General features: G+C 43.7%; 1 protein-coding gene across 3 annotated transcripts in view; it reads right to left on the bottom strand.

Annotated features, from left to right (window-relative positions):
• The window catches only part of LOC111250661 (uncharacterized), a 136,534-nt gene that overhangs the window by 104,304 nt on the left and 18,903 nt on the right, over nucleotides 1-13,327 (bottom strand). Inside the window, exon 1 of one of the 3 annotated variants that reach the window (XM_086990737.1) lies at nucleotides 1,633-3,216. The exons of the other annotated variants lie outside the window; for them this stretch is intronic. The gene's annotated coding sequence lies outside the window, so the exon portion shown is untranslated. Of the gene's footprint in view, nucleotides 1-1,632; nucleotides 3,217-13,327 lie in introns of those variants that run through there. 3 annotated transcript variants of the gene reach the window in all.

The following is a 13,327-nucleotide window of genomic DNA, read 5'->3' as shown; positions in this document are numbered from 1 at the left end:
AATTTACTAGTGGTAATTCTGATTGTTAAACGCACAGGGGCTGTTGAAACAGGATCTAACCAGTTGAGAAAAGCTCTGGACTTTCTCTTCGCGCTTCCTTCCTCTAACCGTAATTGAATAGCCAAAGACGGATGATCGGAGAAAAAATGACATGGCAGAAACAGACAAGGGCCGACGTGACACCGTACCATACCGTCCGCAAGTTCTCTTAGACCAGCTCCAATGAGCACGAAATGAGTTTCCTCTACGCCATGTATATGACAGGACACAGGCGGGTTGTCCTTTTGGCTTCATGGTTCGGATTTCGATTTTGTCAGAGTTCGGTGTCACACCTGTGGGACGCCTGGTCGCGGTCGTGCGGCACCTAAGCGGAACCACAAAAGCGCTATCTTTATTTACTCAAGGAACGAAATCATTCTGAAGACTTTCGACGAAAGTATGCATCGCCATAACGGTACTTGACATGATCATCGCTTCCGTTCTTACTAACGCAATGCTATAGGATAAATAGACAATGCAAACTGAGTAGAAAAAGTTGAGTTCGGAAAAACTAACTGCACGGAACGTGAAGCTCTGCTGTAAATTTAAAAATGGATTTTCTGTACAGTATCGTACGCCATGGGCCGCCTACGCCATCATGCCTGTTCGATACCTATGTTTTAGAGTTTTTTTTTTGAAACCGTAGATCCGCCTTCAAATAATTTTTAATTCTACGTGTTGTAATCTCAGCGTGGACATTGTATGAATAATAGCAGGTAAGTATAGGCTATAGATACATATAGGTATATTAAAATAAGTAAGCTACGGCCAATATTATATATTTAATTTACTTGCAAGCTTCCGTCTGCGCTTTTTTTGTGAATTTTTACGTTAAAAATAAATAAATCAATTTATAGATAATACAGACATCATTTTAAGCAGTTCATAGCCAGCACAGCATGCGTTCATGAAATCATCTCTACTTGTCTGAGCCATAGCGTATCTGATATTTCTACATGTATGTACATGTTGACCAAGGTGTCAACCACGTTCGGGATTGTTTCAACATAAGAGAAAAAACTTCCTAGAATCAGTCTATACAAAAACAAATAAAGTCACGAGCCATGATAAATTTAACGTTTCCTTCTTCTTACGATGTTGGCGACGCTGCCACTGGTACCAGCAGCTGAAAAGAACTGCTAATAATTTTATGCCACGTCGGGCAACTAAAACCCCTTAACTTTCATGATCGAGGCCCTATTAATAGTAGTTGTTTTAATGATTGTTATGTCACAATATCGATCATCCGAGACCAAACCATAAATCCAATCATACGTGACATATCGCCCTGGTCGATTGACTAAGAAGGCTTGATGACAGCGTCATCCGTTACGTAATTCTGGGCGCTGATTTTTTACATGTCTGTCTAAAGGTGAAGGGTTTTGGAGAATATCTCGTCAAATATGGCTATGTATCAACGCGTATGAATATGTGACGCCTGTCGCTATTTCTACGAATATTTACAGACGTTTTTTAAAACGTTAGCCTATCTCTCTAGGTGTACCTAACCAATAATAACGGTTTGTTTCAAAGTTCGCCCGTAATAGGTAAGCGTTAGCGAAATCTAGTTTTTGTCGTATATACAGGACTTACCTCACTCACGGTTTTGAAGAATCTAAAATATCACATCAAACCATCTGCCATTGGAGCGCCTCCTTATTTAAGTCCTCCTTTCATTTCCCTCTGTCGTCATATAACAGTAGAATCATATACGGTCATCAACTAGCACCTCGTTAGCATCTAGACGGCTTTTTCGCTGGACGATAGAAAGTTCGAACAAATTGTCACGAGTCATCAATCCATGACTACACTTGAGTCCATGAGCTGCTGGAGATCGATCACTCCGTTGTGACGGTAGGTGGCGGCTGAAAACGCTGGCCAGTACCATTACGTCGTGGATGATCCGCTGCGTTGCCTTAGCGGCGTGCTATTCGCATACAGCAATATCGAACTAGCGTTCTGCGATTGTGTCGCATCTTGTAGCTGGCCGTGCGTCTAATGTCTCCGATCATGTGTCCGTACGGTCTTTGGAACGGCATAACGAACGCTATCACCGAAGTGAGTGCGTGTTTAGGTGAATCTCACGTTTTGTCATCATCATTTTCGTTATTGGCCATCAGCAACGGCGAGGGAATCGTTACTTTGTACTTAATTACGCATTTGTCTTTGGCGCCGGCGGAAGGCTTGGCGATTTTTTGTCCTACTGACGCTTCTGTTTTTTTTTTTCTCAGACAAACGAAAGCCGTTCGTCTTCGTTTGCTGGCTAAGATAAATTAGGCTCGGTATTAACGCTAGTCGATGGTGGCGCGATATTGATCAGTGTAATGGGACGCCAGCCAGTGCAGGCGTCAACGGGAAACGTTTACAAACGAGGGAAGTGAAACGAAAATGAATCGAGAGAAGAAGCACGGACTACAGAAGCGATAGTCTACGGTGTTTGCTATTTTCACTCTAGATGAAATTCTTTATTTCGGCGCCGCACGTATCGTGTAAAGAGCCACACGATTCTGGGCACGAGTTTATCATGAAAGTTGAATATATTAACAGTTGCACCCTAATATAACTTGCAATTGAATTGATTTCGGCCACCCCTCTCATATACACGAATACGTACTCCACGAATCCGCTCCGTGGCTGTACGTATTGACTAGCGACAACTACGACAATGATAGTAATACTGCGGACGGAGTGGTAGTTACTATAAAACTAAACTTGACGTCGTTTTCTCTAACAGATTCAGTATTTTTGTACTATAATATGCACGAAACAAATCCGTATCATCGCGCATAGCTAAAGGTTACGTCTACGACAATTGAATCCGCCGTTTATCTGCTGTTTAACGGCGGCCCTGGCTTACGATTCATCAAGCGTCCCTGCAGTAGTTCCGCGCTCGGCATCATTCATCTAAATATACACATATTTGTAATTGAAGCAATGATAATAGAATGGTTGTACAAAAAATTCCGATACCATTTCGGCTATCGTCGCGTGAGGCGCCCAACTCTCCCAAAGCTATATATATATATAGTCCCTATAGCATGACCTGCTTCATCCTGTGACCATGCACGTTTCTGTACGTATCTGTGTGGTGGTCTGGCAATCTGCTTCACTTCACCCGTCATGCGAACATGCGCCTAGCGTGCTAACAAGTTCTTCGCGCGGACGCATTCCCACAACGACGACGTGCGCTTACGCGTCAGCCAGCCAACGACAGTCGCGGCCTGCTTTCAACTTCCTACGAACAGCTGATCAGCATATTGGCTATGCAATATGGAGATGTGCGCGACTGCTTGGAATGGCCGGTCAATCGATATGATCGAAAGACAAGGATATGTCGTTCTTGCTGCTACCTACGATTGCCTAGATCGTAGAATGTATCCTTCTAGATAGACGGAAGAGGACATTATCTATAAAATGATTGTTATTCGGCACATTAAAATAGCAGTATAACCTCGCAGTGGAGTGGGTAATTGTAGGTTTCGGCCTTTACGCGGACACATTTTTTTAGAGACGTGTATGTCTACGGTTCGTGCGCGTAAGCCTACATAGAACCCTGCGCTACGGACAGACTAGGCACGAAGAAAAATGTTTATTGTTTGGGGTTTGCTTCAAATTAAATAGATGAGCCCAGACAACGAAATTTTTTGTCGCTGTATTTTAGAGATCGGTATCATGGCTCGGTAAATTGTTGCCAAGGTATACCAAAGCGGTAATACGCCTTTCGCACGATAGCGCTATCGAAATTTCAGTTGTGATGACCCTTAAGCGACACAATTTCACACGTAAAATGCGTCCAAGAAGGTTAATTGCGGACAGGCCTGTTTTAACTTCTCTGGCTTCATACTCTATAGCTATTTAACGCGTTTTAAACAGATTCTGTCTCGTTACCGCGGGAAGCTGATGTGGAACACAATAGCCAAAAGCATTTGAGCAAAACTCTCGGCTTTGTTCAGGTAAACAAAGGTCCACATGTTGCTTATTAACAAGAGCTGTCCGTGTTATTAGTACTTAGTAATATACGATGGCAAAGATAGCACCACAAAATTTAGACCGAAGTAGTTACTAAGTCATTTAGTACATGCGGCTTTGAAATAAAGGAAGCAAATTCTGTGCCCGCTAGACGACAATTTGTATGGTAATGATTGTAAGTAAATTCTACATATGGCGTAGACTATACGACCTATCGCTTTCAGCCTGTAAATTACAATAGACAAATATAAGAAATTTCTAGCTTGGATGTTAAAACGCTAAAATAATGAAAAACGTTACGAAGATTGGATACGAAAACATTGCCTGTATACGATTAAAGCTAAAAAAGTCGTACATATATATATATATAGATCCATGATTAAAATACAGTGACTCATAAAGCCCCGTAAAAACCTTTTTCTCTTAAAAAACAAGAGTCGCTCAGAAGGGAACAATTTACGAAAAAACAAAGTACACCGCAATGCTACGTTCCGTTTTTAGCATTAACTTATCGTCCGCGAGTTATTGACTACAGTCAACATCATCACAGTTACAGATTCCCATCACAGAGTCTCATAAAAGCCCAAAAAAATACTTCCATTGTTCGGAAAGTACAAGTTAAAAATAAGAAATTTCAAATTCTACTGTATGCATGTCTGACAGGCCACATACGAACATAAAGAATAATGGAGATTAGCTCGTTCTCACAATGACTACAAGTTGTAGGAATAAACGAAAACTATCCTAACAGTGAGCGCCATGCTATTTGCCGACAACGATAAATATGGGATACGCATAGCGATGTTTAGCCGATATAACATTTTCGCTAGTCCACTCTGGAATTGTACCGGTCCTATATGCAGTTTAGGGCGATGCTGACCAGTCTCGTTGCAAGGCACATTTAATGAAGGTCGCTCCAGATGGATGAAGCTCATCCAGATCGAAGGATCCGTTGAAATCAAGGCAGACAGACAAACCGTCACACCAGCTTGCAATCGAGATGCCACATTGTTTTCAACCGAAGAAAACCTCCGATCCTTCATGCGCGTCGGCACCCGCTCTCGACATCATGCTTGGATAGACCTCAGGATCTATGCAAATGGATGGAGACTTGACCGTACAAAATTCAACCTATATGAAGGAAGCTATGCTAAGATGAAAGCTGAAAAGTAATAGAGACTCAGATCTGTCATATGTGTAGTAATCAAGCTATGAAGCCTTGTGACGAACATTTTACTTAAGGTCGTTAAGACATAGGATGACGTAGCTCGATTTTAATCGAAGGATCATTTGGAAAGTAACAAAGCGAAGCTGAATTTAGTTTATTTCCCTTTCAATTAACGGGTCAAATGGATAGCGTTGGCCTGCAGCATATTGGATATATACACTACACGTTCATGAATATTAGAAATGATCGCACCTTTTCTGTACACGATTACTAATTGTAAGGTAGGTTGAGTGAAATGATCCTTCGTAAAAAATAGTCCTTTGACATTATGGTTTCGGCCCTAGCGGATAACATTCTTTGACTGTGTCAGAAAAGGCACTATATCATTGAAGAGAGATTTTAAGAATTCGCTCTGCTTCCATCTTCACAAAGACCAAGCCGTTTATAATTAATAACAACTACCCACAGCACAATTAGTGAAGCTATTGCAATTTGTATCGCCGCCCCTGCCGCCGTTATTTTTATTGCCAGGGCTTTTAACTCGTAGTCAAATAATTTTGGTCCTGATTAGCCGGAGCGTACAACAGGGAGAGCGTCGGCTGGCGCGCAAGCGGCCAACCCTCAACAGGCAATAACTTGGTCCCAGCGCAAAGTTCAATTTCATTGTCGTTTTTTTTTCAGCGCCGGCCTCTCTTAGTCCGTCTCTGACAGTGATGATTTCTTTATTTGTCACGACGTTGCGCCACTTACAGCGGCCCTTGTCGGTGCGCTTGCCTATCGTGTCTGCTCTCGCCGCTAGCGTCGTAGTAGAGCCCATTGGTGGCAGTGTTAAGTCGCCGATTCGCACAAACGTTGTTTTCTATCAGGTATTTTTTATTCTTTGGCGTCCCGTTGTGAATTATTTTCGTGAAGCGGTTTCTGCGGCAGTGGCCAGCAGGCCTTAAAGCCACAGACTATACGGACGTCTACGGCCCCGGCCGCAGTGGCAGTGGCAACATCCGCTACCTATAACCGTGAGGCTGATTATTTCCTTTCAAAAGAAATGAAGAAGTATTGGTGAAAGGAAAGGGAACTGCGAGCCAAGGGGAAGGACGAAGAGGTGATGGAAACATGTGTCGGAAAAAAGATAAGGTCTCCCTCGACACGGGGTCCACAGGGCCTATCGAGGTGTTGTTGATCGCTCGTTCGCTTGTTGAGTAGTTTGCGAGACGTCTGTGACTAGCTGTGCTTGTTTGCCTGTGTCTGTGTCGGTGCATGTCTGTACGTTGTCTCGCGCTCGTCAAAACATCAGAGTGATCCGTAGGTTCGGTGACATCATCATCATCATCGTCATCAGCGGCGGCGGCGGCGGCGGCGGCGGCGGCAGTAAAAGCAGCGGTCTCTAGTTATGTCTGTCGGACGACACCGTTTCTGTATTGTTACGGCCACTTGGCACAGACGACATCGTTAGCGATCGAATGATAGGTGGCTTGTGTTCGCGAGCCAGACTACGAGCAAGCCCACGTCGGTAATATTGGCTAGCAGAGTAAATGGCACGTGCAACCGTGTCCTGCGCCTTTATTCGCTGATGACACCCGGAGGAACAAACATTTGGCGGGCGGGCGATCGGCCGGGTGGACGGACAGACGATAGACGGGAGCGATGCCGTAATGCCTTGTCAGACGCTATAATATTGAAGACCGTCGAGGGAGTGTTGACTCACATACGATTTGACGCGACAAGCCTGTCTTCAAAAGCGCTACCGCTTTCATCGCTACCGCGGTCGCGATCCGTTCCACCGTGCGCATCAGCCACACCAAAAATGTCATGTGCCCTTTACGAGTTACGTTTAGGTGCGGAAATGATATGATAGCAGATAACAAACATGTCCACGACGAGGTACGAAAAAAAAACTACATGGATTGAACTACGACAGAAGGCGAGAGCAGCCGGTGTTAACGACAAGGACGAGAATAGCGCCGAAAACGATAACAACGAAAACATTATTCGCGCGCAAAGCCCGAGGCGCATTTACGACAACTTTTTATGACACCCATCACCCATTAAAAAAACGCGTGGCAGGGAACTGAAGATCAGTGAAGACACGACATCAAAGGTAATAGCGAGAGAAAAGGCAGAAAAGAACTCACCGAGTTTTGCCCCTTCGACAAAAACAGGCTGCGATGTAGACTGGGCAACGCAATATAGTAACACGAATCATTTACAATTCCATAGAGAGAAGTGATTTTTGGGAAGAGTGCACTATAGAGTATCACAGCAAATGCTTCAATTACGTATGCGATTAGGCTATAATAATAATTATTGTCATTATATCCTACAGCGCACCTCTCTTCGGCACATCTACTCCTATTATAAGTCAAAAAGGATCTAGTAACTACGAATATGTCCTCAATTTGCGTTGCAAACGAATATATCACAAAACTTCTCGCAGGAACACAATAATCATTGACACCTCAACTGCGTCAAGTGACCCCTTGAATGGAGCTCTTCTCGTTCTCCCTTCACCACATTTCCCCGCACAGTTTCTTGTCGCCGTAGCCATTTCAACGGGCTAGAGTTTTCTGATCGTTCGTTTGCACGTGGTCGCGTTGAACATCCCTTGGTGACAATTCCCGGAACACGATGTTCCTATTAAATGATGGATGGATGGATCGCTGGTCTCATCGGCCGTTGTCTCGCTCATGAACTGTGGACTATTCCGAAAAAAATGAATAATATAGAAATTGACAGCGTGAAATGAGACGACCCTATATGAGCGGATGAAGATCGGAAGACTACAGAGTCAAGGCTGGTGAATTAGACGACTTAGATATACACAAGCCTTTGTAAGCGTGACGACATCGTGTAGTCGCCCACATCAGCATTGAACCTATGTGAACATTTCATCTTCAATATGATCAGCGCTATGGTGATGTCTAGAAGAACACCATACCATCGACATTGGTTCGACTTTGACCATCAAATCGAATAACGTTATCTGAAAGAAGTTCTGCCTTCACTGTGCAGTAATCTGCGCGTCATATATGTCTATATGACAATTACATATCACGAGCGAGCGCGCCAGATGGCGCTTACTCGTCACTCAGTGGCTGGTAATCGTCTGCAATATGGAGGTTTGCATTGTTTAACTTAAAAAGGCGACTAGCTCTTAAACGAGGGCCTCGTGTTCAGATTATAGGTCAGGCAGGTGAAGTATGTACGGCTCAGATTTTGCCGTATTTCGTTGGAGCAGTGTTGAGTAGGTGGTGAATTAAAACCCGGATTTTTTTCATGGGTGGCAGTGCGGCAAATTGGAATAGCTACAATCCATAATTGTCTTCTTTTTTTTTTCTCTAATTCTCATTCAACCGTAGAGAGTCTGTATTCCATGCATAACTTGTTTACACAAATCTCGTAGTATGTGTCGTTGCTGAAATTGAAAGCAACGACCCCTTGTTCTCTGTCGGATAGAGATTCTGCTGTGCGAGTCATTGCATCATATCGTCTTCATCGCTGACATTTCATTGCATCAAGGAAATCATATCGAGGCACTGAAGTTATACAGACGTTACATTGGCCGCAAAAGTTAATTTAGCCGTTAGCTACTGATCTGCGTCGTGTTGCGACTATACAGTACGACACCTTTGTGAAAGGGGAACGTATTGCTTGTAATGGTTTTCGAAATACACTTCCGCGGGTTATTTAGCCGGTTGCAACCACTGTCACCATCACGAAATACACTGGAGTGCTGTTAGATAAGCCGGTACCAAATCTAACAGCTAATTATATACATCGATCTGTGTGCATTTTCTCCAAATAGAGAATTTGGTGCTTACCTGCGCGAGATTGGTAGCACTACCAACCACCGCCGTCATTTCATCTTCAGTGTCTCATACGTTCCCCAAGGAAAATGGGCTTGTAGAACATACACGTTACGCTTTTCTCCCTTACGTAGACGACGAACGGTTGCGGTAGCGCCAAAAGCTACAGGGCAAAGAGTGGCTAAACAATACGTTTATCCGTAAATTTACTAATAATTCACTTCGTGTCCATTAAACGAATGAGAGCCTCTCGTTGCCGCTTATCGATCACGCGGTCCTTTTCAATACATTGATCATGGTCAACGCTTCTGCTTGACGTATGTGCATGGCTGTGTGTGTCGATATCGTTCAATATACGTTTTCAAACTTGGATCCGTATCTATCGTCTTATAATGGCGCGTCTTGATCGTCTGCTCGTCGGCCATTCGTTCTTTCATCTGTACGAGTTAAGACGAGATCCTCTTCGATTCGTCCGCGTGGCACGCTGCGTCTCGCTCGACGCGGTTAACGTTCGGCCACAGTAGAAACGTAAAAATTGCTAGCGCTAGTAGCAGTAGCAGAAGATACATCACTACTGTAATTGTGTAAAGGGTAGATGACTGCCCTGGCCGGCCAGAGCCTCGATGTCTATGTATATATATATATATATATGTATATACATCGTGTCAGAGGTCGTGGCTCGTTCCAGCTAGCACACGCGGCCAGCCTTTCTTTAGTTGCTATAATACCCCTTAGGTTAAACACCACTATAGCGTTCGCGGTCTTCTTGCCATTATGTTTCGTTGCTGTCGCTATTGTGAGCTCGGCTGTGATCCGCTACGATGGCTGCGTAACGTATACAACTACGATTTCTAACTGTAAATGTGAGCTGCATGCAGCGCACGCGGGCGTTACGTCTGCGATGTGAATGATTACTGTAGTAGGAACAGTGGACGACGTACTTTCAGAAGTGGAAAACGGCACGACCTCTGACCAGTTTATCGTAGCCGTTATGGCTTCTGTCGGCGGTGTGGCACCGCCGCTGCCGCCGATGTTGATAACAGGCGGGTGCAGCTATATTACTGTGTACTTTTATAGATAGTTATCCTATATTCGCTGATGGTCTGGCTATTACCGTCTCTGCTCCTACTATTTTATAGGACGCTTTCGAGTGCTGATTTTCGAGGCACCGACTGGCTGAAATCGCATTGCCGCCAGACCGACCAAGAAGGAAAGATTGGCAAAGAACAGAACATCTATGGCGATCTTGAGTATCCGGTAAGCGTTACCGATAGACACTCTCACAAAGAAAATTTCAGCATATTCCATACCAACTTCTTTGATAGATACATGTCCGAGCTGCGCGGTAGTGTTACCGTCGAAAAAATTAGCAAAAAGCTGCATCCTACAAGGGATATTTTAGCAATGCTTGCTTATTCACTGATTTTCAAGTGGTTACTTCGGATGAGGAGAGCGACGTAAGCCTACCAGAACGGCTCTGCTTATCTTAAAACGATCTAATTAAAACGCCAATTGATATTCGTCAAAGGGTCGTCATTCCGCCAAAAGGAACAGCAACGCCAATGACTAGTCCCTTAAAACGCATGCTTATAGAGACCACTTGTGACGGATAATCTCTGCAAAACGTTTTTGTTACCCCAACAGCGGCAATTGACCTTTACGAGAGCTAAGCGCATACAATCAACCAAAGAAAAACATTCTACCAAAGCCAACAGCAAAGGCACAGAAGTTTCCACTTCAGAAGCTTCAGTGTCGGAAACGAGAGAAGATGATGATGAGACGGAGATAACACACGAGCGTACACGTCACTCACTACAAACAAAGCAACAGCGACCCTTTCGCTTACCGTGCCCGACTTGTTAAGTAAACGAGACATCTTTCTCACGTCGATCTCCGGCCGAAGCAATTTTAATGCAATATTTGATCAATAATAATTTGTCCACCGAGCCTGCGGCCCAGAAGCCTGTCAAGCCTGCCGTGAAGAACAAGTATCGGTCTTCACGCTCGCCGCCGCCGTCGGCGCGCATACTTATGCCATTGGCTATTTACTATCGTCGATGTATTTTCTAGCTAAATCAGTTGAAGATGGATGAGAGAACGAAGTAGAAGAGTGGAAGAAAATTATAGGTAATTCTTGCTGCTACCTATAGATATACATTGTACACCCGACACGAACGGGCGCACAAACACACATATACAAACATATGGACAGGTACCAATATTGTCCATTACAACAAGTGTTACTATTGGATAGGTGAGATGCTCTGAAATAGACGTACTTTTTTTTTATTTGTTCGGATCACTTTATTATAGGGTTGATTTTTCTACCAACTAATGTGACTGCTAGGCAAAAGTCAACGTGCGATGGGTGAACTCTCAATTGGTGGGGTGAGTCGAGTCAATCCGAATGGCTGGGGCAGTACCGATGCCGCGAATTTTTAGCCGCGGTGCTTCGTCGTCCGGCGACCTCGTATGCTTCGGATTTGCCGACTTCGTCGTGTGTTTCTTCTTCGTTGGTCATGAAAGGAAATTATTTAGATAATTCATGCCTTGGCTTAGTGTGTAGTGTAGAGTGTGTACGAGCGTGAAATTATTCGGTCATCATATAGAAGGAATACACACAGTCAGTCACCCATCGATTGATGAGAGTGACGATAAGCGCAGCGAACCGGAGAGAGGAAAGAGACAAAAAGCAGGGAAAAACGTTATATATTGCCAATACTATTTCAAACTCACAGTTCTATAGATTATTTGATCGCTAATTTCCGGCAAGTATCTTGCTGCTCGTGCCACCGTCGTTTGTCTCTCTCTGTGCTGGCGCTAGGTAAATTGCAAACGACGAAAAAACAAGTCACTTGATGACGCTGCGAGAAGATTGACTTATCTAGCGCAGACGGTGCCTACTTTAAGCCCTCGTATTTACACATGGGGATCGATTTCAGCTTCCGTGCCAGTGGCACGAACCGTAGTGTGAGGTGGGCATAGTGCTATTTGCCTGTAGCATTGCTAAACAAATGAGAAAGACACTCTAAGGAATCAATTTAGTATTTGTCGTAACTCGCGAGGTACGTTTCTCATGGCATTGCCAACCTCCTCCAGTTGCTTAAGCGAACTAGAATCAGATGTTCGCGCGAACGTTTCTTACACCAAACGCAGTCTCTATTAGACATTTGCAAAGTCTTACACGAACTATCTGAGATAAACTTCTTTTCCCTAGAGACATTTATGATAATGAACCAGTCTCTAGTTTGACGACACCAGTACACGGGATGCGGGCTGCCGAAAAAAATGTCCTTATGCTCGAATTATTTTTTTTTTATTTTTATAAATTTATCATTAGCGGAAATAACGATATAATTATTAATCGTAAAATATATCAAAGACATTTCGAGGACCTGTTGGCAGCAACTCACTAACATCAATAAAAATGCGCCAAAAACGCTCGCACGCAAAAATCTGTCTTGAATATTAACAACCATTTTTCGGTATCACCGACGTCTTACATTTGTTTATATGTATGCAAATCTAATGTCTGGACCCAGGAGGATTTCCTGGGTAGCGGAGATAAACCACACAAAATGAGAGCCAATCAGTGTTTCCTCATTACAAAATCGTAATTCCATCAACTCTACGTAGAAGAGCGCGAAAAGGATATATCAGGTCTACTTGATTTAGCGAAAATGATACCTCCATCGAATATGTCGGCCGCGGTACCCGCTCACGTTTTACCGACGCAAGGCCACGGTATAATTTTGGTTCGTAGATGAAAAAATCGATAACTTTGAGAAGATTTCAGTCTTCTCAAAGTGTGACGTTTCCTTGACCTATAGCTGTCTATTGATTTTACTTTTGCAACTACCGAAGTCTAGAAGTGCTATTCGCTACGAGCGGAAGAAATGTAATGTTCCTTTTTCCACGTGGCCCACCTATTTCGTAGTATTTTATATATTATTATTTCGTTTAGAATTAGCGGCACAAATCTTTGAATCGTCAATAAAAACAACCCCTAACCCGGTTCCTTGCGACTAAAATCTCATGATGTCCTTAACATCAGCAAATCATTTTACCGCCTTGTAGCACAATTAACGACTGTCAACGTACTCATACGACGCTAAAAAGCACGATGGTAACATGGAAGGCCTATCGTTGCATCATTTAGGAGACGCAATACAGCGGAACCTCAGCCGGCAGCGCATAGAAAACCATATACTTTTACAGACGAGTCATCTGCCAATCGAAGTTGACGGGGTAACTGATGGCTACGACGTACCGCAACCAGCCTCTGTTTGTCGCAATTTTGAGTCAAACTTTGAGTAGGGGATCGTGTGCTCTTTCGAAGAAAATATCACAT

Source organism: Varroa destructor, unplaced genomic scaffold (assembly GCF_002443255.2).
Source record: "Varroa destructor unplaced genomic scaffold, Vdes_3.0 BEIS01000005.1, whole genome shotgun sequence".
In the NCBI taxonomy this organism is placed as follows: Eukaryota; Metazoa; Arthropoda; class Arachnida; order Mesostigmata; family Varroidae; genus Varroa; species Varroa destructor.
The sequence above is the reverse complement of the archived record's forward strand: the minus strand, read 5'-3'. Positions and strand labels throughout refer to the sequence as shown.